The 26,065-nt window shown below is 44.4% G+C and overlaps 1 protein-coding gene and 2 non-coding genes across 4 annotated transcripts in view; 1 reads left to right on the forward strand and 2 right to left on the reverse strand.

Moving 5' to 3' along the window:
• The window catches only part of LOC126293404 (aminomethyltransferase, mitochondrial), a 168,492-nt gene that overhangs the window by 60,316 nt on the left and 82,111 nt on the right, over positions 1 to 26,065 (reverse strand). The gene's annotated exons all lie outside the window — the stretch shown is intronic.
• Positions 23,525 to 23,599, reverse strand: Trnas-uga (transfer RNA serine (anticodon UGA)). The gene has a single exon. It is a non-coding gene; the product is annotated as a tRNA-Ser (tRNA).
• Trnas-cga (transfer RNA serine (anticodon CGA)) lies at positions 23,908 to 23,984 on the forward strand. The gene has a single exon. It is a non-coding gene; the product is annotated as a tRNA-Ser (tRNA).

A 26,065-nucleotide genomic window follows, 5' to 3' on the forward strand; every position in this document is an offset into this window, starting at 1 on the left:
AAGGCGGAAGAATCAGCAATGATCAACGACATGAGGATGCAGAAGGCAATGGAAACCACTGCATTAAAGACACCTAATGTGTATCCACAGGACATGTGGCCTGTAGTTGAAGAAGTGTCATGATGATCTCTTCCATTGGCAAAAGATTCCGGAATAGTCCACCATTCGGAACTCCGGGAGGGGACTGCCAAGGGGGAGGTTACCATGAGAAAAAGATTGAATAATCAACGAAAGGATAATGTTCTACGAGTCGGGGCGTGGAATGTCAGAAGCTTGAACGTGGTAGGAAAACTAGAAAATCTGAAAAGGGAAATGCAAAGGCTCAATCTAGATATAGTAGGGGTCAGTGAAGTGAAGTGGAAGGAAGACAAGGATTTCTGGTCAGATGAGTATCGGGTAATATCAACAGCAGCAGAAAATGGTATAACAGGTGTAGGATTCGTTATGAATAGGAAGGTAGAGCAGAGGGTGTGTTACTGTGAACAGTTCAGTGACTGGGTTGTTCTAATCAGAATCGACAGCAGACCAACACCGACAACGATAGTTCAGGTATACATGCCGACGTCGCAAGCTGAAGATGAACAGATACAGAAAGTGTATGAGGATATAGAAAGGGTAATGCAGTATGTAAAGGGGGACGAAAATATAATAGTCATGGGCGACTGGAATGCAGTTGTAGGGGAAGGAGTTGAAGAAAAGGTTACAGGAGAATATGGGCTTGGGACAAGGAATGAAAGAGGAGAAAGACTAATTGAGTTCTGTAACAAGTTTCAGCTAGTAATAGCGAATACCCTGTTCAAGAATCACAAGAGGAGGAGGTATACTTGGAAAAGGCCGGGAGATACGGGAAGATTTCAATTAGATTACATCATGGTCAGACAGAGATTCCGAAATCAGATACTGGATTGTAAGGCGTACCCAGGAGCAGATATAGACTCAGGTCACAATATAGTAGTGATGAAGAGCAGACTGAAGGCATTAGTCAGGAAGAATCAATACGCAAAGAAGTGGGATACGGAAGTTCTAAGGAATGACGAGATACGTTTGAAGTTCTCTAACGCTATAAATACAGCAATAAGGAATAGCGCAGTAGGCAACACAGTTGAAGAGGAATGGATATATCTAAAAAGGGCCATCACAGAAGTTGGGAAGGAAAACATAGGTGCAAAGAAGGTACCTGCGAAGAAATCGTGGGTAACAGAAGAAATACTTCAGTTGATTGATGAAAGGAGGAAGTACAAACATGTTCCGGGAAAATCAGGAATACAGAAATACAAGTCGCTGAGGAATGAAATAAATAGGAAGTGCAGGGAAGCTAAGACGAAATGGCTACAGGAAAAATGTGAAGACATCGAAAAAGATATGATTGTCGGAAGGACAGATTCAGCATACAGGAAAGTCAAAACATCCTTTGGTGACATTCAAAGCAACGGTGGTAACATTAAGAGTGCAACGGGAATTCCACTGAGGAGAGAGCAGATAGGTGGAAAGAATACATTGAAAGCCTCTATGAGGGTGAAGATTTGTCTGTGTGATAGAAGAAGAAACAGGAGTCGATTTAGAAGAGATAGGGGATCCAGTATAAGAATCGGAATTTAAAAGAGCTTTGGAGGACTTACGGTCAAATAAGGCAGAAGGGATGGATAACATTCCATCATAATTTCTAAAATCATTAGGGGAAGTGGTAACAAAACGACCATTCACGTTGGTGTGTAGAATATATGAATCTGGCGACATACCATCTGACTTTCGGAAAAGCATCATCCACACAATTCCGAAGACGGAAAGAGCTGACAAGTGCGAGAATTATCGCACAATCAGCTTAACAGCTCATGCATCGAAGCTGCTTACAAGAATAATATACAGAAGAATGGAAAAGAAAATTGAGAATGCGCTAGCTAACGATCAGTTTGGCTTTAGGAAAAGTAAAGGCACGAGAGAGGCAATTCTGACGTTACGGTTAATAATGGAAGCAAGGCTAAAGAAAAATCAAGACACGTTCATAGGATTTGTCGACCTGGAAAAAGCGTTCGACAATATAAAATGGTGCAAGCTGTTGAAGATTCTGAAAAAAGTAGGGGTAAGCTACAGGGAGAGACGGGTAATATACAATATGTACAACAACCAAGAGGGAATAATAAGAGTGGACGATCAAGAACGAAGTGCCCGTATTAAGAAGGGAGTAAGACAAGGCTGTAGCCTTTCGTCCCTACTCTCCAATCTGTACATCGAGGAAACAATGATGGAAATAAAAGAAAGGTTCAGGAGTGAAATTAAAATACAAGGTGATAGGATATCAATGAACGGAATGAACAGTCTAATGAGCACACAGTATGGTTTGAGAGTAAATCGGAGAAAGAGTGTGAACGCCGAATGGGAACACATCTTTCCGATGTCATCTTTAAAAAGTAAAGAGACACTTTTGGACATTTTGAATGTAAAGACCTACTGAATACATTCACTTTCGTTAATAAATTACTAGTTTTATGAATTTATTCATGGAAATGACGTTATTTTATATATTTCCCGTTTCCGCGCGACACCCTGTATTAGTCGAGTCCATGACACGTTGTGCTACGGCAGTTCTGCGTGCTCTCGGGGACCCTACACGATATTAGCCAGGTGTACCAGCTTCTCTGGTTCTTCAGTGCGTGCTTTTTCACAACGCCACAGAACGAGTAAGTAACGCTTAGCTATGAAAAGAAACATTCCATTTACTTATTGTTCTATAAGCTGCACGGAGGGAAACGCTTCGTGTGAACACAGCTTTTGTATGACGCAGCGAGCGTCGCCCGCAGTGCTTTCGGTCACTGAGTGCAGAACTTTCCGCGTCTCTGAGCTTCCCGGCGCGGCAGCAGCGGACAGGAGATCCCCCCTCCCCCCACAGCCCGCTACAGTGTGACGCAGACCCTTTCCAGCTGGAGGCCTGGCCTGGAGACACGCGCTCGGACTGTAAATTCCAGCGCGGCTCCACGCTGGTGGGGGGGGGGAGGGGGGGGGGAAGGCCTTAATGGATCGTTAATGGGAAGGGGGGCGGCGGCCAGCCGGCAAACACACAGTGGCAAGCCGAACCTGTGTCTGGGTCCCCCACCAGTATCTGGCTGCCGGCTAACAGCTGAGAGAGCGCTGTTTGCTGTTTCTGTCGCTGCCCGCAACAGCGGGACAGCGGAGCGTCGTCCACCATAGTTCGCTCCTGTAGAAACTTGTGCGCCAAGGTACACTGAAGAGCCAAAGAAACTGGCACACCTGCCTAATATGGTGTAGGGTCCTAGTGAGCGCGCAAATGGGCCGCAACATGACGTGACATGGACTCAACTAATGTCTGAAGTACTCCTGGAGAGAACTGACAGTATGAATCCTGCAGGGCTGTCCATAAACCCCTAAGCGTACGAGTGGGTGATCTCTTCTCAACACGTCGTTGCAAGACATTCTACGTATGCTCAGTAACGTTATCTGTGGGGAGTTTGGTGCCCAGCGGAAGTATTCAAACTCAGAAGAGTATTCCATTGTGTAGCGTGTGGGGTGTCGCATTGTCCTGCTGGAATTGCCCTGGTTCGTCGAAATGCACAATGGGCAAGAATGGAAGCAGGTGACGAGATAGGATGCATATGTACGTGTCACCTGTCAGTCATATACACTACTGGCCATCAAAATTGCTACACCAAGAAGAAATGCAGATGATTAACGGGTATCCATTGCACAAATATATTATACTAGGACTGACATGGGATTACATTTTCATGCAATCTGGGTGCATAATCCTGAGAAATCAGTACCCAGAACAACCACCTCTGGCCGTAACAACGGCCTTGATACGCCTGGGCATCGAGTCAAACAGAGCTTGGTTGGCGTGTACAGGTACAGGTGCCCATGCAGCTTCAACACGATACCACAGTTCATCAAGAGTAGTGACTGGCGTATTGTGACCAGCCAGTTGCTCGGCCACCATTGACCAGACGTTTTCAATTGGTGAGAGACCTGGAGAATATGCTGGCCAGGGCAGCAGTCGAACATCTTCTGTATCCAGAAAGGCCCGTACAGGACCTGCAACATGCGGTCGTGCATTATCCTGCAGAAATGTAGGGTTTCCCAAGGATCGCATGAAGGGTACCGCCACGGGTCGTAACATATCTGAAATGTAACGCCCACTGTTCAAAGTGCCGTCAGTGCTAACAAGAGGTGACCAACACGTGTAACCAATGGCTCCCTATACCATCACGCCAGGTGATACGCCAGCATGGCGATGACGAATACATGCTTCCAATGTCCGTTCACCGCGATGTCGCCAAACACGGCTGCGACCAGCATGATGCTGTAAACAGAACCTGGATCGATCCGAAAAAATGATGTTTTGCCGTTCGTTTACCCAGGTTCGTCGCTGAGTACACCATCGCAGGCGCTCCTGTCTGTGACGCAGCGTCAAGGGTAACCACAGCCATGGTCTCCGAGCTGATAATCCATTTTGCTGCAAACGTCGTCGAACTGTTCGTGCAGATGGTTGTTGTCTTGCAAACGTCCCGAATCTGTCGTCTCAGGTATCGAGACATGGCTGCACGATCCATGCGGATAAGATGCCTGTCACCTCGACTGCTAGTGATACGAGGCAGTTGCCATCCATCACGGCGTTCCGTATTACCCTCCTGAACTCACCTATTCCATACTCTGCTAACAGTCATTGGATCTCGAGCAACGCGAGCAGCAATGTGGCGATACGATAAACCAGAATCGCTATAGGCTACACTCTGACCTTTATCAAATTCGGAAACGTGAAGGTACGACTTTTTCCTCCTTACACGTGGCATCACAACAACGTTTCACCAGGCAACGCCGGTCAACTGCTGTTTGTGTATGAGAAATCGGTTGGAAACTTTCCTCATGTCAGCACGTTGTAGGTGTCGCCGCCGTCGCCAACCTTGTGTGAATGCTCTGAAAAACTAATCATTTGCATATCACAGCATCTTCTTCCTGTCGGTTAAATTTCTCGTCTGTAGCACGTTATCTTCGTGGTGTAGCAATTTAAGTGGCCACTAGTGTATCTAGCCGTATCAGGGGTCCCATATCACTCCAACTGCACACGTGCCACACCATGACAAAGCCTCCACCTACTTTAACAGTCCCCTGCCGACATGCAGGGTCCCTGTATTCACGACATTGCCTCCATACCCGTACACTTCCATCCGCTCGATACAACGAGACCTGTACGACCATGAAACATGTCCAGCCATCAACAGTCCAATGTCGGTGTTGACGGCTCCAAGTGAGGCGGAAAGCTTTTTGTTGTGCCGTCATCGAGGGTACACGAGTGGGCCTTCAGCTCCGAAAGCCCACAGTGATATTTCGTCGAATGGTTCGATGCCCAGAATTGAAATCTGCAGCAAATTCGCGGAACGGTTGCACTTCTCTCACGTTGAACAATTCTTTTCAGTCGTCGTTTCTCAGGTTCTCGCCCGACCTTTTTCGGCCGCAGCGATGGCGCATATTTAATGTTTTACCGGATTCCTGATATTCACTGTACATTCGTGAAACGGTCGTACTGGAGATTCCCCAGTTCGTCGCTGCCACGGAGATGATGTTTCCCATCCCTCGTGCGCCGACTTTGCCACCACTTTCAAACTCACGTATTATGTTGTTAGATTTAATATGTTATTATGTTGATTCTAACCTAAACAACAAGAGCAAAACACGACAAAATGTAACATAGCAACACAGTGTATCTACCATATAATACGTTTACTGTACGTATAAAAAGAGACATGTCTTACAGTCCACTGTAGACACTTCCCAAATACAAGAAGAAAAACGCGTATGGCAATAAACAAACTCACCAATTGCGACATGGTCGCGTATACAAACAGTGATCCAATACTGTCAAATGTTTTTTATTCCACTCTTTGATCACAGTATCAATTCTTTAGACGATGACCGGTTTCAGTCCGTAATGACCGTCCTCAGGTCTTTTTTACACCTTGTCCTAAACTGATAAGGCCATAATGGCATCGTCAAAACATATAAATATAATCACCACAGCATCGTCACATAGATCTAAAATAATTGAAATGATGACTGTGTGGACGATGTGGCCTATTCTACACCTTATTTTAGATCTATGTGACGATGCTGTCTGACTATTTTTATGTGTTTTGACGATGCCATTATAGCCTTATCACTTTAGGACATGATGTAAAAAAGACCTGAGGATGGCCGTTACGGACTGAAACCGGTCATCGTCTAAAGAATTGATATTGTGATCAAAGACTGGAATAAAAAACATTTGAATAAACAAACTGCCTTCAATTGGTTCCATAGGCGGAACATACCACCACCACAATAATAATTGTTTAACAGATCATGAATACGACACTTCATGACGATGTGGATTGCGTGAATTTAACGTAACTTTTCATTACACTATATGTGTCACGGTTACTGCTTCATATATAAAAATTCTTCCATTGAGTAGGAGTTGTCATTCTGAAATTCTTAAAATTTGTTTTTAAATGTTGGTTGCCTATCTGTCACACTTTTAATGCTATTTGGGAAAGATTTTTGTGACGACGAAATTCACCCCTTTGTGTGCCAAAGTCAGATTTAAACCAGAATAGATCATTCTTTCTTCTAGGATTATTTTTATATTTATTAATGACAAATTTCGTAGTGGATATGCGTATTTCGAAGGTGCTGTGCATATGCCGAGCTTCTTAAATAAATGTCTGCAAGGTGATCTTGGGTGGCCTGCAGCTACTATTCTGAGTACACCCATTTGCGCAATAAATACTTTTGCTCTTATTGATGAGTTACCCAAAATATTATGTCATATGAAAGCGGTGAATGAAAAAAAAAAAAAAAAAAACAGCATAGTAGGCTAATTTGCTGACCTGTGTTTCACCGAAATTTGCAGTAACCCTAATAGCATAAATATCTGAACCTAACCGTTTCAGGAGATCACCAATGCGTTTCTTGCTATTCAATTTCTCCTCAGTGCATACATTTGTTGTGTCGCATGCTCTGCGAACAAACCGCAGTCCCTCGTTCGCCTTCCCCACAACAGCTTCTGTGTGACGGTTTCAGTTTCATTACTTCGTAATCGTCTTTCCTAGGAATTTAGATGAATAGAAATCTATTAAATTTTATGTGAGTTACTTTGTAATCGAAATGTAAGGCAATTTTTATGTACTGTTGTGGAGTCCATCACATGTTCTATTTTTCAGGGTCATCTGCAGCATGGAGATGTCTTGAATAAATCTTTTATAATTGGAATCGACCATGTGAAGGGTTTATTCGTCGGTAAATCTATCTAAGAAGGCTACTAGGATTGTCTCCTAAATCGCTTTAATACATCAGGAACAGCACAGGGCCTTTAACACTACATTGGAGAATCGCAGATACACTCTTTAGCATGTAGCGAATTTTAAGTTATTATCCTCTCTATTATGAGTTTCAGGGGCGTGTATGTCACTCATGAGGTGAATTTATGTTAATTAATAAGAGATGTATGTATTGTACGTATGATTTATGGGTAATGTTGTGATTCTACATTTTATTTTGTTACGGAATTAAGTTACAGGCTAAAATGCAGACTACTCTTTTTTTAGGGTTGATGTAGTGTGACTGCGTTAGAGATTTCCTTTCAGAAGCATCACAGTTCGTAGCAACTGACGGAAAGTGATCGAATAAATCAGAAGTAATATCTGGTGCTCCCCAAGGAAGTGTTACAGGCTTTCTCGTCTTCCTGATCTACACAGACGATTTAGTAGACAATGTGAGTAGCAATCTTAGAGATTGTTTGTAGGTGATACTGTCATTTACCGTCTTATAAAGTCGTTAAATGACCTAAACCAAATGAAAAATATTTAGACAAAGGTATCTGTATGGTGGGGGAAAACTGCCTCTGAATCAGGAAACATGTTAAATCAGCAATATGAGTTCAAAAAGACATCCGTCATATTTAGATTACGTGAAAACTCAAACAAATGTAAAGGCTGTCAATTCGACTGAATACCTAGATATTTCAATTACGAACACGTTGTAACGATAGCACAGGGATATGATACGCGAATTGGGGTTGCACTCAATGGAACAAAGACTTTTTCGTTGTGGCAGGATCTTCTCACGGAGCTTCCGTCACCCACTTCCTCCACAAAGTGTGAAAACATTTTGTTGGCGCCAACCTACGTGGGACGAAATGATCATTATAATAAAATAAGAGAAATGATGTCTCACGCAGAAGGCTTTATGCGTTTCTTTTTACCACGCGCTGTTCGGCAGTGGAACGTTAGAGAAATATCTTGAAGATAGTTCGATGAACTCTCTGCCAGGCACTTAACTGTGAATGGCAGAGTAATCACGCAGATATGGTTGTAAGCACTAAAGCTCAAATAATAATATATTATGTTAAAATTGCCTAATTACTGCAAATATTTTACATCAGCAGCTGACGCAAGTTATTGCCATCTTCAGACATGATAAGTGTCCACAAACAGTTACACTACTCTAGTTAAAGCCTATATATTAATTAAATATCATGAAAATGGTATAAAATATGCGGAAGTATACATTAGGCAAGGAATTTAATAATTTTTCAAAATGATTTATGTTCACTGATGTAAAGAAGATATTCCATTCCCTAGTTCGCACCGATATTTTTTTTAACATTATAGAGTAATCGTTGTACATTCTCAGGGTTTGCGCTATATGGAAATTCATTGAAATCAATTCAGCGGTTTGATTGTGAAAATATAACAAAGTTACTTTTGCATTTACAACATTACCGTGGTAGTATGGATTGAATACGACGATTATTGTATAAGCATTATATTCATTAAGCGGCATTGTTTTACGTAGGACATGTCAAACAATAAAGACATTTTCACAAATACGGTAAAATTCAAAAGGCAAATAATATTTAGTCGAGTATGTGCTGTGGTTGAAAGTACGATCTATCTTTGTGCCTATGGGACACCATTACGGAAGATCTAACAGTATCTTTGGTTTTGTTCAACGACTTTGTTTGAGTTATCCTTCCGGTTTTTTTCCTGAGTTTTTTGTTCCCTGATATTTACATCTGTTGTAGTAATAAAGTGTACAGTCCTTACACCGCCTTAATATAACTGTGAACCATAGTGCCTTTTAAAAGAGTAAATAGGTATATTTCCGTAAATCGCGTTAGATTATTCAGATCAATAAACATCCTGCGTTAAACAGGTTCTAAAATAGCCTATTTGTTCCGCAGCTGTCTCCACATCCAAATGTCATCGAAATCATTTCACAGGTACAGCAGTGAAGACGTATCAGAGTTACTTCGGCAATCGTATTATTACGTATGGAAGTATGAATTATCGTCTCTGTATGAATTTTCATTTGTTACAGAACGGGACAGCAACACACTTAAGAATCGATGTTAGTTGACGGTTTGGAGTAGGCTGTTAGTTGCTAGATGATGTAGAAACACAAGTTGCCTTTGGGGCCTAATATTACGTGGGCAGTTAGTATTTTTATACGATAAAAAGAGACCTGTTTAGTGTATAAGCTTCAAATATTGATAACTCTGGAAACCTTCTTTCCTTGGCTTATTGCATTCGCCTGTCATTCTGTACGTTACCTGTTCTCGTTCTAGACAGTATCTGTTTCGACGTACATCATTATGTAAATTATCTTGGATAGCGGTAAACAGTTTGAATCAGACGTATTGTATCGTATTTCCATGTTTTCTAACACCAATGTTACAATTCTGACAAGCCATATTTTGAAATTGTCGGTTAGTTTTGTTTCATGATCAGAATTAGCCGACTGGGACGTGATCTGTTTAGCCGCCATTACGGCTATCTTACCGATACTAAGTGCAGTAATTATAAAGAAACTGCTTGTTTTTATAATCTCCAAGTCCAACGAAACAGAGAGAACAAGATTGTCGCAGTTGAGATATTTATAATTCACGGTCACGGAACAAGTAACCATGCTAACCACTTCTGAAACACAATATTTCGTTCTTTATCAGTGTGGTCGTATTGTCCGTAGGTGCTTTACAATTCCTGAGCGTATTGTCGTTTTGTCGTTGCAACTACGAGGAAATGTGTGCCTTTTTTTTCGCCGGGTAAGTTTCGCTTTCTTGAAGTAATGGTCTGCAATTAAAGGTATCTATAATTTGAATTGTTTTTAAGATCGCAAAACAGTTCGTTAACCAGCTGTTGCTTTTTACTTACGGCAACTTCCGCTTGGTTCCTACTCTACATAGGAAAATGACGTCTATCATATTTTTGGAATTTCTCTTGCTTAAACACTCATACTTGTAGTGTAATTTTTGCGTCAGAAATATGCATTTCTCACGTTCCACATCGCACGTTCTCTCGCACACCACTCTTTTCTATTTATTTTTATACTTCTCAGTATATACTGTGGTTTGTGTTATGCAGTGTTGCCAACATAACATTGCCACTAGTTTGCTACTACTATACTCTCCGCTTTTAATTTTAGTTAATTGTGTGTGTGTGTAATTGTATTTAAATATGTTGCTGTGTATATATAAGAGTAGTAAAGCAGTAGCGGTTTTCGTTTTTGAGGGAGTAGGAAGCCATGATGAGTGGATGTAAGCGTATAGTAGTGTGATGGAGTGTGAGTTGGAGAAGGTTGTGAGGAGCAGGAAAATGAAGGAGAGAAATCATGCGTAAATCAAGGTAAGTAAAAACCAACATATTGCTAAGGAACTCCTTTTCGATATTAAACAAAAATAAATTATAAATATCATTATTACAGACCAGTGGTGATAGTTTACCTCACTAAAGGGAAACGCATCCGGTGGAAAAAAAACACGATTTTCATGTATCTGCAAACACATCACGACAATATTTAGTGATTTCCTTTTAATACTTGATCTGGGCCGTCCATGTTGTGGTATTCAGTCCAGAGCTCTCCATGCAATTCTATCCTGTGCAAGATTCATCTCCGAGAAACTACTGCAACCTACATCCTTTTCAATTTGCTTACTTTATTCAACTCTTGGTCTCCCTCTACAATTTTTACCCTGTGTGCTTCCCTCCAATACTAACTTCCTGATCCATTTATGCCTATGAACTTGTCCTATCAATCGATCTCTTCTTCCACTCAAGTTGTGCCAGAGATTCCTCTTCTCTTCAATTCTATTCAGGACCTTCTCATTAGTCCGTGATCCACCAATCCAGTCTTCAGCATTCGTCTCTAACACCACATTTCGAAAGCTTCTATTCCCTTCTTGTCTAAACTATTTATTGTCAATGTTTCACTTACATACACATAGCAAAACTCATCTACTACTTTAAATGTCTCATTGCCCCAGTGTCACCTGATTTAATTCGACTACATTCCATTATCCTCATTTTGCTTTTGTTGATGTTCATCTTATATCCTCCTCTCTACACACTGTCCATTCTGTTCAGCTGCTCTTCCAAGTCCTTTGCTATCTCTGACAGAATTACAATGACTTCGGCAAACCTATAAGTTTTTATTTCTTCTCTATGCATTTTAATTCCTACTTGCAATATTTCTTTCTTTTCCTTCATTGCTTGCTCAGTATACAAATAGATTAAACCCTGTCTCACTCCCTTTTCAATCACTGCTTCCTTTTTGTGCCTCTCAGTTACAACTGCCACCTGGATTCTGTACAATTTGTAAATAGACTTTCGCTTCCTGTATTTTACCCTGCCACCTTCAGAATTTCAAAGAGGGTATTCCAGTCAACACTGTCAAAAGCTTTCTCTAAGTCTACAAATGCTATAAACGTAGGTTTGCCTTTCCTTAAACTGGCCTTTAAGATAAGTCGTACGGTCGGTATAGCCTCGTGTGTTCTTACATTTCTACGGAATCCAAACTGATCTTCCCGAGGTCGGTTTCTACCAATTTTTCCATTCTTCTGTAAGGAATGCGCGTCAGTACACTACTGGCCATTAAAATTGCTACACCACGAAAATGAAGTGCTACAGACGCTAAATGTAACCGACAGGAAGAAGATGCTGTGATATGCAAATTATTAGCTTTTCAGAGCATTCACACAAGTTTGGCGACACCTACAACGTGCTGACATGAGGAAAGTTTCCAACCGATTTCTCATACACGGACAGCAGTTGACCAGCGTTGCCTGGTGAAACGATGTTGTGATTCCTCGTGTGAGGAGGAGAAATGCGTACCATGACGTTCCCGAGTTTCATAAATGTCGGATTATACCCTATCGTGATTGTGGTTTATCGTATCGCGATATTGCTGCTCGCGTTGGTCGAGATCCAATTCCTGTCAGCAGAATATGGAATCGATGGGTACAGGAGGGTAATGCGGAACGCCGTGCTGGGTCCCAACGGCCTCGTATCATTAGCAGTGGAGATGTCAGGGATCTTATCCGCATGGCTGTAACGCATCGTGCAGCCTCATCTCGATCCCTCATTCGACAGATGGGGACGTTTGCAAGACAAGAACCATCTACACGAATAGTTCGACGACGTTTGCAGCAGCTTGGACTATCAGCTCTGAGACCATGGCGGCGGTTACCCTTGACGCTGCATCACAGACAGGAGCGCCTGCGTCATGTTTTCGATAAATCCAGGTTCTGTTTACAGCATCATGATGGTCGCATCCGTGTTTGGCTACATCGCGGTGAACTCTCTTTGGAAGCGTGTATTCGTCATCGCCATAGTGGCGTATCACCCGGCGTGATGGTATGGGGTGCCATTGGTTACACGTCTCGTTCACCTCTAATTCGCATTGACGGCATTTTGATCTGTGGACGCGTTACGATCCTTGGCTCTACCCTTCATTCGATCTCTGTGAAACCCTACAATTCAGGAGGATAATGCACGACCGCATGTTGCAGGTCCAGTACGGGCCTTTCTGGATACAGAAAACGTTCGACTGCTGCCCTGGCCAGCACATTCTCCAGATCTCTCACCAACCGAAAACGACTGGTCAATGGTGGCCGAGCAACTGGCCGGTCACAATACGCCAGTCACTATTCTTGATGAATTGCAGTATCGTGTTGAAGCTGCACCTGTACCTGTACACGCCAACCAAGCTCTGTTTGACTCAATGCTCAGGCGTATCAAGGCCGTTATTACGGCCAGAGTTGGTTATTCTGGGTACTGATTTCTCAGGATCTATGTACCCAAATTGTGTGAAAATGTAATCACATGTCAGTTCTGGTATAATATATTTATCCAATGAATACCCATTTATCATCTGCATTTCTTCTTGGTGTAGCAATTTGAATGGCTAGTCGTGTATTAAACTGATAATTCGCTAATTTTCACACCTGTCAATATGTGCTTTGTTTGGGACTGGAATTATTATATTCGTATTCGCATCACGTTATAATGTATGTTACCGCGAGCCGTAGTAATACGCGACTGGGGTCGCATGCGTCCCACAGGGATCAGTTTGACGACCGCTGATCTGTGGAGTGAGAGTCGAGAGAAGAAGACCGGCTGAAAGCGCCGAGGTACAAGTGCGTGAGTGTGTGTGTGTGTGTGTGTGAGTGAGTGTGTGTGTGTGTGTGTGTGAGTGTGTGCCAGAGGTTCCACCCAAGATGTCGAGACGTGAGTTCCAAAATTTTTACAGAATCGAAACTGATCTTCCCGAGTTCGGTCTCTACCCATTTTTCCATTCTCATGTAAAGAATTCACGTTAGTATGTAGCTAGCCGTGACTTATAAAACTGGCAACGGCCTTGCCGCAGTAGATACACCGGTTCCCGTGAGATCACCGAATTGAAGCGCTCAAGAATACAGTCATGACAACAGAGAGACGCTGTGTGCTGACCCCACGCCCCTCCTAACTGCATTCTTCACTAAGGATGACACGGCGGTCGGATGGTCCCGGTAGGCCACTCGTGGCCTCAAGACGGAGTGACTTATTAAAGTGATAATTCGGTAATTTTCACACCTGTCAACACGTGCCTTCTTTGGGATTGGAATTATTATATTCGTATTGAAGTGTTACGACGTTACAATGTATTAAAATTACCAAAGAAGTCGGAAAGTCATGTTTTATTTATTCACTTTTGAAAATCAATTTCAACTGATATACAACCATCATTAGTGTTTATGTTTGACCTCTGCTTAAGATAGTATTAATACTCAGAGATGTTGGTTGAAACCACCGAGGATGGCTGTTAATCAGTTGTAATATATCTGCAAAAGTGAATAAATAAAACATGATTTTGCGACTGGTTGCTGCACATTTGGTAACTTTATTGTTCAAAAATATATTTTAGCTGCTACCGCTAACGCGGGAAAGAAAAAAAATGTTCGAATGTGTATGAAATCTTATGGGACTTAACTGCTAAGGTCATCAGTCTCTAAGCTTACACACTACTTAACCTAAATTATACTAAGGACAAACTCACACACCCATGCCGGAGAGAGAACTCTAACCTCCGCCGTGACCAGCAGCACAGTCCATGACTGCAGCGCCCCAGACCGCTCGGCTAATTCTGTGCGACAGTTTCATGGTTCACAGTCGCTGCACGACGTGGGAACCACATGGAGCCCACCATTCATAAGTTACAATGTATGTCACCGCGGGGCATAGTAATGCGCGACTGAGGTCGCATGCGTCCCACAGGGATCAGTTTGAGGACCGCTGATCTGTGGAGTGAGAGTCGAGAGTAGAAGACCGGCTGAAAGCGCCGAGGTACAAGTGTGTGTGTGTGTGTGTGTGTGTGTGTGTGTGTGTGTGAGTGTGTGCCAGAGGCTCCACCCAAGATGTCGAGACGAGCTCTGGCCGCGCCTGCGCAGTTTCTTTTTAATATGGCGCCCCAGGTGGCGGGGGGAAGGTGACAGGCAAACCTCTCAGCCATTCCTCTCAGGTTCGGCAAGTGATGAAAAAAGTTTTCCCGCCGCCCACGCAGCCGGGAGCTGCGCCGCGGCTGCTCCGCAATGCGGTGGGTTTTGGCCCGTGCGACCAGACGGGAAGCGCAGCAGGACGCGCGCCTCATGAATTATTCGCGGACCCACCTCTGCCCCGACGACACTTTGCGTCCTCGTTACCCGCAAAACGTCTTTAGCGGCGAGAGCGCCGCAGGAGCCGTAGCCGGCGAGGGGATCACGGGGGGCGAACCGAGGCCGGGCTGACGGTGCGCGGAAGGAGAAAAATAGTTCCCGAAAAAATATAAAAGGGCGGCGGTGGGCCGTCTCGGAGCGAGAGGCGCTGACGGAGCATTAATTTCTTACTCCACGACGGCGCGGTGGCCGTGCGAATGGAATGTAATGGCTGCGACTCCGCCATCACGCTGTTATGCTGCGACGCCTGTCACCAGACGTTCCCCAAGGAGGCACTCTACTGCTCCCCAGCTACACTACTGGACATTAAAACTGCTACACCACGAATAAGGGCAGATGAGAAACGGGTATTCATTGGACAAATATATTATCCTAGAACTGACATGTTATTACATTTTCATACAATGTGGGTGCATAGGTCGTGAAAAATCAGTACCCAGAACGCCCTTGATACGCCTGAGCATTGAGTACAGGTAAAGCTCCCCATGTAGCTTCAACACGATACCACAGTTCATCAAGACAAGTGACTGGCGTATTGTGACGAGCCAGTTGCTCGGCCACCATTGACCAGACGTTTTCAGTTGGTGAGTGATCTGGAGAACATTTTCTGTACCCGGAAAGGCCAATGCAGGACCTGCAACATGCAGTCGTGTGTTATCCTGCTGAAATGTAGCGTTTCGCAGGGATCAAATGGGGGGGCGGGGGTAGTGCCACGGATCGTAACACATCTGAAATGTAACGTCCACTGTTCAAAGTGCCGTCAATGCGAACAAGAGGTGATCGATACGTGTAACAAATGGCACCCCATAACATCACGCCGGGTGATACGCCAGTATGGCGATGACGAATACACGTTTCCAATGTGCGTTCACCGCGGTGGCGACCATCATGACGCTGTAAACAGAACCTGGATTCATACGAAAAATGACGTTTTCCTATTCGTGCACACAGGTTCGCCGTTGCGTACACCATCGCAGGCGCTCCTGTATGTGATGCAGCGTCAAGGGTAACCACAGGCACGGTCTCCGAGCTGATACTCCGTGCTGCTGCAAACGTCGTCGAACTGTTGGTGCAGATGGTTGTTGTCTTGTAAACGTCCCCATACGTTGTTTCAGGGATCGAGACGTGGCTGCGCGATCCGTTACAGCCGTGCGCATACGATGGCTGTCATCTCGACTGCTTGTGATACGAGGCCATTGGGATCCAGCACGGCGTTCCGTATTACCCTCCTGAATCCACCACCTTCTGCTAACAGTCATTGGATCTCGACCAACGTCGATAAACCGTAATCGCGACAGGCTTTAATCCGACCTTTATCAAAGTCGGAAACGTGATGGTACGCATTTCTCCTCCTTACACGAGGAATCACAACAGCGTTTCATCAGGCAACGCCGGTCAACTGCTGTTTGTGTATGAGAAATCGGTTGGAAACTTTGGAAAAAAATGGTTCAAATTGCTCTTTGCACTATGGGACGTAACATCTAAAGTCATCAGTCCCCTAGAACTTAGAACTACTTAAACCTAACTAACCTAAGGACAGCACACAACACCCAGTCATCACGAGGCAGAGTAAATCCCTGACCCCGCCGCGAATCGAACCCGGGAACCCGGGCGTGGGAAGCGAGAACGCTACCGCACAACCACGAGCTGCGGACTGGAAAGTTTCCTCATGTCAGCCAGTTGTAGGTGTCGCCACCGGCGCCAACCTTGTGTGAATGCTCTGAAAAGCTAATGGTTTGTATATCACAGCATCTTCTTCCTGTCGGTTAAATTTCGCGTCTGTAGCGCGTCATATACGTGGTGTAGCAGTTTTAATGGCCAGAAGTGTATATTAAAGACATAGGCGACACTCTGAGTAGTTGTCTTACATTGTTCGCAGATGATGCTGTCATTTACCATCTTGTAAAGTCATCTGATGACCTGAACGAATTACAAAGTGCTTTGGACTAGATATCTTCATCGCGCAAAAAGTGGTAATTGACCCTGAATGAAGAAATGTGTGAAGTTATTCGCACGAGTAGTAAAAGAAATCCACGAAATGTCGTAAAGGCAAGGCCAACCGTCCAGACAGTATACTAGTCAGGTTGCGTTCGCAGTATGCTCATATAGTAGCTCCATATTTAGCAACTATACACAACCACTCGCTCACACTAAGATCCGTACCTAGAGACTGGAAAATAGCTCAGATCACGCCAATACTCGAAAAGGGAAATAGGAGTAATCCTCTGAACTACAGGCCTATATCACTAACGTCGACTTTCAGTAGGGCTTCGGAACAAATGAGTATAATGTGTTCGGACATTATGAATTACCTCGAAGAGAACGATTTATTGATATATAGCCAACACGGATTCAAATGGCTCTGAGCACTATGGGACTTAACCACACGGATTCAGAAAATACCGTTCTTGTGAAACAAAACCAGCCCTTTATGGCCATGAACTAATGAGTGGTATCGACAGGTGATGTCAAATTGATTCTACATTTTTAGATTTTCAGAAGGCTTTCTACACCGTTCCTCACAAGCGTCTGCTAACCAAACTGCGTGCCTACGGAGTATCGCCTCAGTTGTGAGACTGGATTCGTGATTTCCTGTCAGAAAGGTCGCACTTCGTAGTAATAGACGGAAAGTTATCCAGTAAAACACAAGTAATATCTGGCGTTCCCCAAGGAAGTGTTATAGGCCCTCTATTTCTCCTGATCTATATAAACGACATAGGAGACAATCTGAGTAGCCGTGTTAGATTGTTTGCAGATGTTGCTGTCAATTACCGTCTTGTATAGTCATCAGATGATCAAAACGACTTGCAGAATGATTTAGATATATGTGTGGTCCGGAAAGTGGCAATTAAACCTGAGTAAAGAAAAGAGTGAAGATTTTCACATGAGTACTAAAAAAACCACTAAATTTCGATTACGGAATAAGTGAACCGAATCTGAAGGCTGTAAATTTAACTAAATACTTCGGGATCACAATCACAAATACCCTTAATAGGAACGATCACATGGATACTGTTGTGGGTAGAGCAAACCAAAGAGTGCGATTCTCCGGCAGAACACTTAGGAGGTGCAACAGGTCTACTAAAGAGACTGCTTACACCACGCTTGTCCGCCCTATTCTGGAGTATTGCTGTGCAGCGTTAGATCCGCATCACGTAGGACTGACGGATGACATTGAAAAAGTTCAAAGAAGGGCAGCTCGTTTTGCATTATCGCGAAATAAGGGAGACAGTGCCACAGACGTGTTACGTCAACTGGAGTAGCAATCATTAAAACATAGGCGTTTCTCATGAAATTTCAGCCACCAGTTTTCTCCTTCGATTGCGAAAACATTTTGTTGGCATCCACTTACATAGGGAGAAATGATGATCACGATAAAATAAATAAATCACGGCTCGCACAGAAAAAATTAAGTGCCCGTTTTTCTCGCGCGCCTTCGAGAGTGGAAAGGTAGAGAGACAGCTTGAAGGTGGTTCATTGAACCCTCTGCCGGTCACTTTATTGTGAATAGTAGAGTAATCATACAGATGTAGATGTAGATCGACAACGTTGTCGGAAGGAGTCAGCATATTCTGTGGAACTGTGCTCGTCTGCATTCTACATCTACAGGATGAGGCAGAAGTCACCACCGAAAAGAGTTCAATTAACATACAGAAAGAAGTAAGAAAAGTCATGGCATACCTCGTAATATCGTGTCAGACCTCTTTTAGCCCAGAGTAGTGCAGCAAGCCGAGGGGTCTGAGGCGCTGCAGTCATGGACCTTGCGGCTGGTCCCGGCGGAGTTTCGAGTCCTCCCTCGGGCATGGGTGTGTGTGTGTTTGTCCTTAGGATAATTTAGATTTAGTAGTCTGTAAGCTTAGGGACTGATGACCTTAGCAGTTAAGCCCATAAGATTTCACACACATTTGCACATTTTTTTAGTGCAACAACACGCCCTGGTACGGACTCAACAAGTCGTTGGAAATCCCCTGCAGAAATGCTGAGCCATGCTCCCTCTATAGCCGTCTATACTTGCGACAGGTTTCCGGTGCAGGATTTCGTGTACGAACTGACCCTCCCGATTATGTCCCACAAATGTTCGATGGGATTCATGTCGAGCCATCTGGGTGGCCAAATCGTTCGCTCGCATTGTCCAGAATGTTCTCCAAAACAATCGTGAAAAACTGTGGCCCAGTGACATAGCACCTTGTTAGCCATAAAAATTTCGTAGTTGTTTGGGTTACATAAAGCCCATGTATGGCTGCAAATGGTCTACAAGTAGCCCAACGCACCCATTTCCAGACAACAACCGGTTCAGTTGGACCAGAGGGCCCAGGTTATTCTTGTAAACACAGACCGAACCACTCTGGAGCCACCACCAGCTTGCACAGTCCCCTTGGGTCCATGGCATCGACCTCACCAACACCTCATACCAACAGAAATCGGGACTCATCTGAGAAGGCCACAGTTTTCGACTCATCTGGAGCCAGATCGTATGGTCAAGAGCCCAGGAGAGGCGCTGCAAGCGATTTCGTGCTGCTACCAAAGACACTCGCGTCCCGTCGTCTGCTGCCACAGCCCATTAGCGCCCAATTTCACCGCACTGTCCTAACGATACATTCGTCGTACGCCCCACATTGATTTCTGCAGTTATTTCACAAAGTGTTGCTGGTCTGTTAGCATCGACAATGCTCCGCAAACGGTGCTGCTCTCGGCTGTTAAGTGAAGGCTGTCGACCTTGACCGTGGTGAGATATAACACCAGAGAAGCTCATATGCAGAAACCGGCACAGGGTTTCAGAAAACAGCGGTCATGTGAGACACAGCTGGCCCTCTTTGTGCATGATATACAGGCTCTAGATACCGAGGTTGATGCCATATTTCTGGTCTTTCGAAAGGCGCTCGACTCAGTTCCGCACTGACGCTTGCTACAAAAAGTCTGCACTTAGGGTCTATCCAGTGGCATATGCGGTTGGATAGAATGTTTTCTAACAGACAAGGAGCAGTATCTCGTCCCGAATGGGGTGGCTTCAACAGAAACAAGAGTAACTTCAGGTGTGCCTCAGGGCAGCGTAATAGGTCCTACGCTTTTTACGATTTACGTAAAGGATCTGGTTAATGGTATTGATAGAGGCCTTAGATTGTTTGCCGATGATGAGCTAGTCTACAGGAAAGTAGTATCACACGAAAGTTGTGAACAAATCAATGAGGATTTGCTGAAAATAAATGCGTAGTGTAATGACTGGCGCCGGCCGTAGTGGCCGAGCGGTTCTAGGCGCTACAGTATGGAGCCGAGCGACCGCTACGCTCGCAGGTTCGAATCCTGCCTCGGACATGGATGTGTCTTTTAGTTAGGTTTAAGTAGTTCTAAATTCTAGGGGACTGATGGCCTCAACAGTTAAGTCCCACAGTGCTCAGAGTAATTTTGTAATGGCTGGCAGTTATCTCTCAATATTAGTAAGTGCAACCTACTGCGTATAAGAAGGCGAAAATCCTCATTAATGTACGAGTACAAAATGTCTTTGGAAGCGGTAACATCAGTCAAGTATCTGGGTGCGAGTATTCGAAATGATATCAAATGGAATGATCAGATTACACAAGTAGCGGGTAAGGCGAACTCTAGATTGCAGTTTATTGGTAGAATCCTGAAGCGATGCATTCCTTCAACAACGGAAATAGCTTACAATACGTTAGTTCGTCCAGTCTTATTGTTCGTCTGTATGTGACCCTTACCAGTTGGGTTTGATTCAAGAGACTGAGAAGGTCCAAAGAAGAGCGGCAAGATTCGTGACTGGTACATTTAGCCATCGCGAGAGCGTTACAAATGTAATAGACAGATTGAAGTGGGACACACTTGCAGATAGACCACGCGCTAAACAGAAGGGCTGCTCACTAAATTCCGAAATCCAATCTTCGCCGAGGATGAGAGCATATATTACTATCACCAACTTCCGAATCGCGTAATCATCATTCAAAGACAACGGAAATTAGAGCTCGTACTGAGGCGTTCAGACAGTCGTTTTTCCCTCGCGCGATCCGCGAGTGGAACAGCGGGGGAGGAAATATGATTTTGGCGCGAATTGTGCCCTTCGCCACACACCGTTTGGTGGCTGACGGAGTATAGATGCAGATGTAGATGTAGAAATTTGGTATTCTCGGCACACTCTTGACACCTTGGATCTCTAAATATTAAATTCCCTATTTCCGAAATGGAAAGAATATCCAGTGCGTCTAGCTCCAACTACCATGTCCACAGCTCGTGGTCTACTGGCTAGCGTTGCTGCCTCCGGATCACAGAGTCCCAGGTTCGATCCCCGGCCGGGTTGGGGACTTTCTCTGCCCGGGGACTGGATGATTGTGTTGTCCTCATCATTTCATCATCTTCATCAATCGTGACAGTGTGAGACCTGAGTTTCTCCTGACGTATACAACTTTCAAATAACTTCCGGGAATTCAGCCAGGTAACACTTTCAGCGAGCGCCGATATTTCGGCGGGAGATCACCCCGCCATTTTCAAGGCAAACTGCAACGGACAGGCGACGTACATGCAAATTTAAAACCTCGGTTCTCCGACTGAGGCAGGAAAGATAACACACACACTGAACAGTGAGTAACATCGGCGCTCCAACATATCGTGCAGCCAAGCATCTTGGTCGGTGCGAACATCATATCAGGAACTCAGCTGATTTTTTACGTCGTTTGGAGGGACTGAGGTTGAATGACTCTGATATTTTAGTAGGTTTCGATGAGGTCTCTCTTTTCACTCGTGTTCCTCTGCCAGATTCGTTGCGGTTAATTGAGGCTAGGTTTGGTGCTGAATTAACTAATCTCTTTCGGCATGTGTTGACATCCACTTACTTTTTATTCAATGACCAGTATTACGAGCAGACAGATGGAGTTGCGATGGGTAGTCCGTTGTCTCCTGTGATCGCAAATTTGTTTATCGAAGACTTCTAGGAAAGTGCATTGGAGTCGGAGATATTTTGACGATACCTTTGTTGTTTGGCCTCATGGTAGGGAGAATTTGAATGCCTTTCTAGAACATCCGAACTCGGTCCACCCGAACATTCATTTTACGATGGAGGTGGAAGAGGATGGTTGCCTTCTCTTTCTTGACGTGTTGGTTAGGAGAAAGGATGATGGATCATTGGTAGATGCAGTCTACAGGAAATCACACCGACTTGTAGTTTCAGGCTAATATTTGTCACCATCCGGCTCAGCGTGAAGGTGTACGTTGTACTCTGGTACACAGGTCACATGTCGTTTCCGACGCTGAGACTTTGCCAGCTGAGCTGTCCCATCTTGAAGTTACATTTCGTCAAAATTGTTATAATGACAGACAGATTGAACGTGCGTTGCGCTACCTACCAACTGTACATCGAGTGATTGATGATAATTCTAAGTCTACTTTTACCTTGCGTGGGGAACACTTACAACAAGATCGGTGGTGTTTTAAGGAAATACGATGTGAAATGTGTTTTCCGACCTCCATCTAAAATTAGAGCGCTTTTTAGTTCTGTTAAGGTTGATCTTGGTCTGCGTAAGGCGGGTGTATATGGCATTCCTTGTTTCTGTGGTATGACATATATTGGTCAAACTATCAGACCGTGTAGGGCTGATGTACTGAGCATAAACGGCACACACGATTACAGCAGCCAAGTAGATCTGCTATTGCAGAACATTGCTTGGATACTGGTCACCCCATATTGTGCAATAACACCAAGATATTGGCTCGTCCAGCTATTGGGACAGTGTTATTAAGGAGGCAGTTGAGATTAAATTAGCGAGCAACCTCGTTAACATTGACGGAGGTTTTTGTTTAAACTCTGATTGCAATCCGGCTCTCTCCCTTATAAAAAACAGAGGGACAGAGTCAATGCTACCTCACCTGGGAATTCGTACTTTCACTTTCGACAGCTCTGACTTTTGTTATCTTTGGCGGCACTAGTGTTTAGTGTGTGTGTGTTACCTTTCCTGATTCAGTCCGAGAACCGAGGTTTTAAATTCGGATGTACATCGCTGCCGGTTGCAGTTTGCCTCCGAAATATTGGCGGTCGCTGAAAGTCTTACCTGGCTGAATTCCCGGAAGTTATTTGAAAATTCGTGACAGCGGCTAGATGGTATTGTGTAAAAATTTGGACTTCTTACGGGCGCTCATGACCGCGTGCTTGATCGCACTACAAACCAAACACCCAACTACCATTCCGCGTTCAACTTCTGTTAATTTTCCTCGTGTGGTTATAATCACGTCGGAAGCCCCTTCACATGAATAACCGGAATCCAAATGACAGTTCTTCAAATGCACTGCCCTTTTATACCTTGTGTAAGCGATACTATGCGAGCAGAATACGTACGTATCGCTGTCCCCAGTGTAAGTACGAGGATCACTCCAAAAGAAATGTACTCTATTTCTGTAAAAAAAAAAAATAGTTTTCATTCTGCATGCGTGAAAGTTCTACAGTGTGTAGATACATCCTTCCCGCTTGTGTTCAAACTTAGTTCAACCTGAAACTTCCTGGCAGATTAAAACTGGGTGCCCGACCGAGACTCGAACTCGGGACCTTTGCCTTTCACGGGCAAGTGCTCTACCAACTGAGCTACCGAAGCACGACTCACGCCCGGTACTCACAGTTTTACTTCTGCCAGCACCTTGTCTCCTACTTTCCGAGTTCGAGTCTCGGTCGGGCACGCAGTTTTAATCTGCCAGGAAGTTTCATATCAGCGCTCACTCCGCTGCAGAGTGAAAATCTCATTCTGGAAACATCCCCCAGGCTCTGGCTAAGCCATGTCTCCGCAATATCCTTTCTTTCAGGAGTGCTAGTTCTGCATGTCTCGCAGGAGAGCTTCTGTAAAGTTTGGAAGGTAGGAGACGAGGTACTGGCAGAAGTAAAGCTGTGAGTATCGGGCGTGAGTCGTGCTTCGGTAGCTCAGTTGGTAGAGCACTTGCCCGCGAAAGGCAAAGGTCCCGAGTTCGAGTCTCGGTCGGGCACGCAGTTTTAATCTGCCAGGAAGTTTCATATCAGCGCACACTCCGCTGCAGAGTGAAAATCTCATTCTTAGTTCAACCTGTTCCCGTGAGTGGCGACGTCACAGCATATCTTCAAGATCGCTGCTACACTTGACACTCGTCAGAAGCAACGTGCTGTCATAGAATTCCTGTGCTGTGAAAACAGTGGGAAACATCCACAAGAGGTTGAAAAAGGTGTACGGAGATGCTGCTGTCGATCGCAGTACAGTTAGTCGGTGGGCAAGCAGGTTACGTGATGAAAGCGGGCACGGCAATATTGAGGATTGCCCTCGCAGCGGCAGGCCTCGTACTGCACACACTCCAGACAATGTGCAGAGAGTTAACGAATTGGTGACTGCTGACAGACGCATCACAGTGAACGAATTGTCACGCTACGGTGGGATTGGGGAAGGAAGTGTTTGCAGAATACTGAACGTGTTGGCGTTAAGAAAGGTTTGTGCCACGTGGGTTCTCAGGATGTTGACAGTGGCTCACAAAGAAACAAGAAAAACGGTATGCAGCGAACTTTTGGAACAGTACGAGAATTGTGGAGATGAATTTCTTGGAAGAATTGTGACAGATGATGAAACATGGCTCCATCATTTTCCACCAGAGACTAAGAGGCAATCAATGCAGTGGCATCGTGCAAATTCACCCAAGAAAAAAGATAATTCAAAACCACACCTTCTGCTTGAAAATTTATGGCTACGGTGTTTTCCGGTTCAGAAGGACTCTTGCTTCTGGACATCGTGCCAAGTGGAACCACCATAAATTCTGATGCATATGTGACAACACTGAAGAAACTTCAAGCTCGACCGGCCGAGTGACCGTGCGGTTCTAGGCGCTACAGTCTGGAGCCGAGCGAACGCTACGGTCGCAGGTTCTAATCCTGCCTCGGGCATGGATGTGTGTGATGTACTTAGGTTAGTTAGATTTTATTAGTTCTAGGCGACTGATGACCTCAGAAATTAAGTCGCATAGTGCTCAGAGCTATTTCAACCTTCAAGCTCGACTGAGTCGTGTTCGACCACATCTGCAAAATCAGGATGTTTTGCTGTTGTACGACAATGCACGGCCACATGTCAGTCAAAAAACCGTGGATGCGATCACAAAACTCGGATGGACAACACTGAAAGACCCGCCTTACAGTCCTGAACTGGTTCCATGTGACTATCATCTCTTTGGGAAACTGAACGACTCTCTTCGTGGAACAAGATTTGAAGATGATGACTCCCTTGTGCACGCTGTCAAACAGTGGCTCCAACAGGTTGGTCCAGAATTTTACCGTGCGGGTATACAGGCGCTGGTTCCAAGAAGGCGTAAGGCAGTTGAGAGGGATGGAAATCATGTGGAGTTTTTCCATTCGTCTGTAAATAATTCGCGTTAGTATTTTGCAGCTGTGACTTATTAAACTGATAGTTCGGTAATTTTCACATCTGTCAACACCTGCTTTCTTTGGGATTGGAGTTATTATATTCTTCTTGAAGTCTGAGGGTATTTCACCTGTCTCATACATCTTGCTCACCAGATGGTACAGTTTTGCCAGGACTGGCTCTCTCAAGGCTGTCAGTAGTTCCAATGGAATGTTGTCCACTCCAGGGGCCTTGTTTCGACTCAGATCTTTCAGTGCTCAGTCAAACTCTTCACGCAGTATCGTATGTCCCATTTCATCTTCATCTACATCCTCTTCCTTTTCCATAATATTGCTCTCAAGTACATCCCCCTTGTGTACTCCTTCCACCTTTCTAGTTTCCCTTTTTTGCTTAGAACTGGGTTTCCATCAAAGCTCTTGATATTCATGCAAGTGGTTCTCCTTTCTCCAAAGGTCTCTTTAATTTCCCTGTAAGCAGTATCTATTTTACCCCTTGTGAGAGAAGCCTACATCCTTATATTTGTCCTCTAGCCATCCCTACTTAGCCATTTTGCACTTCCAGTCGATCTCATTTTTGAGAAGTTTGTATTCCTTTTTGCCTGCTTCATTTACTACATCATTATATTTTCTCCTTTCATCAATTAAATTCAATATTTCTTCTGTTACCCAAGGATTTCTACTGTCCTCGTCTTTTT

This window comes from Schistocerca gregaria, chromosome 10 (genome assembly GCF_023897955.1).
Source record: "Schistocerca gregaria isolate iqSchGreg1 chromosome 10, iqSchGreg1.2, whole genome shotgun sequence".
Lineage (NCBI taxonomy): Eukaryota > Metazoa > Arthropoda > Insecta > Orthoptera > Acrididae > Schistocerca > Schistocerca gregaria.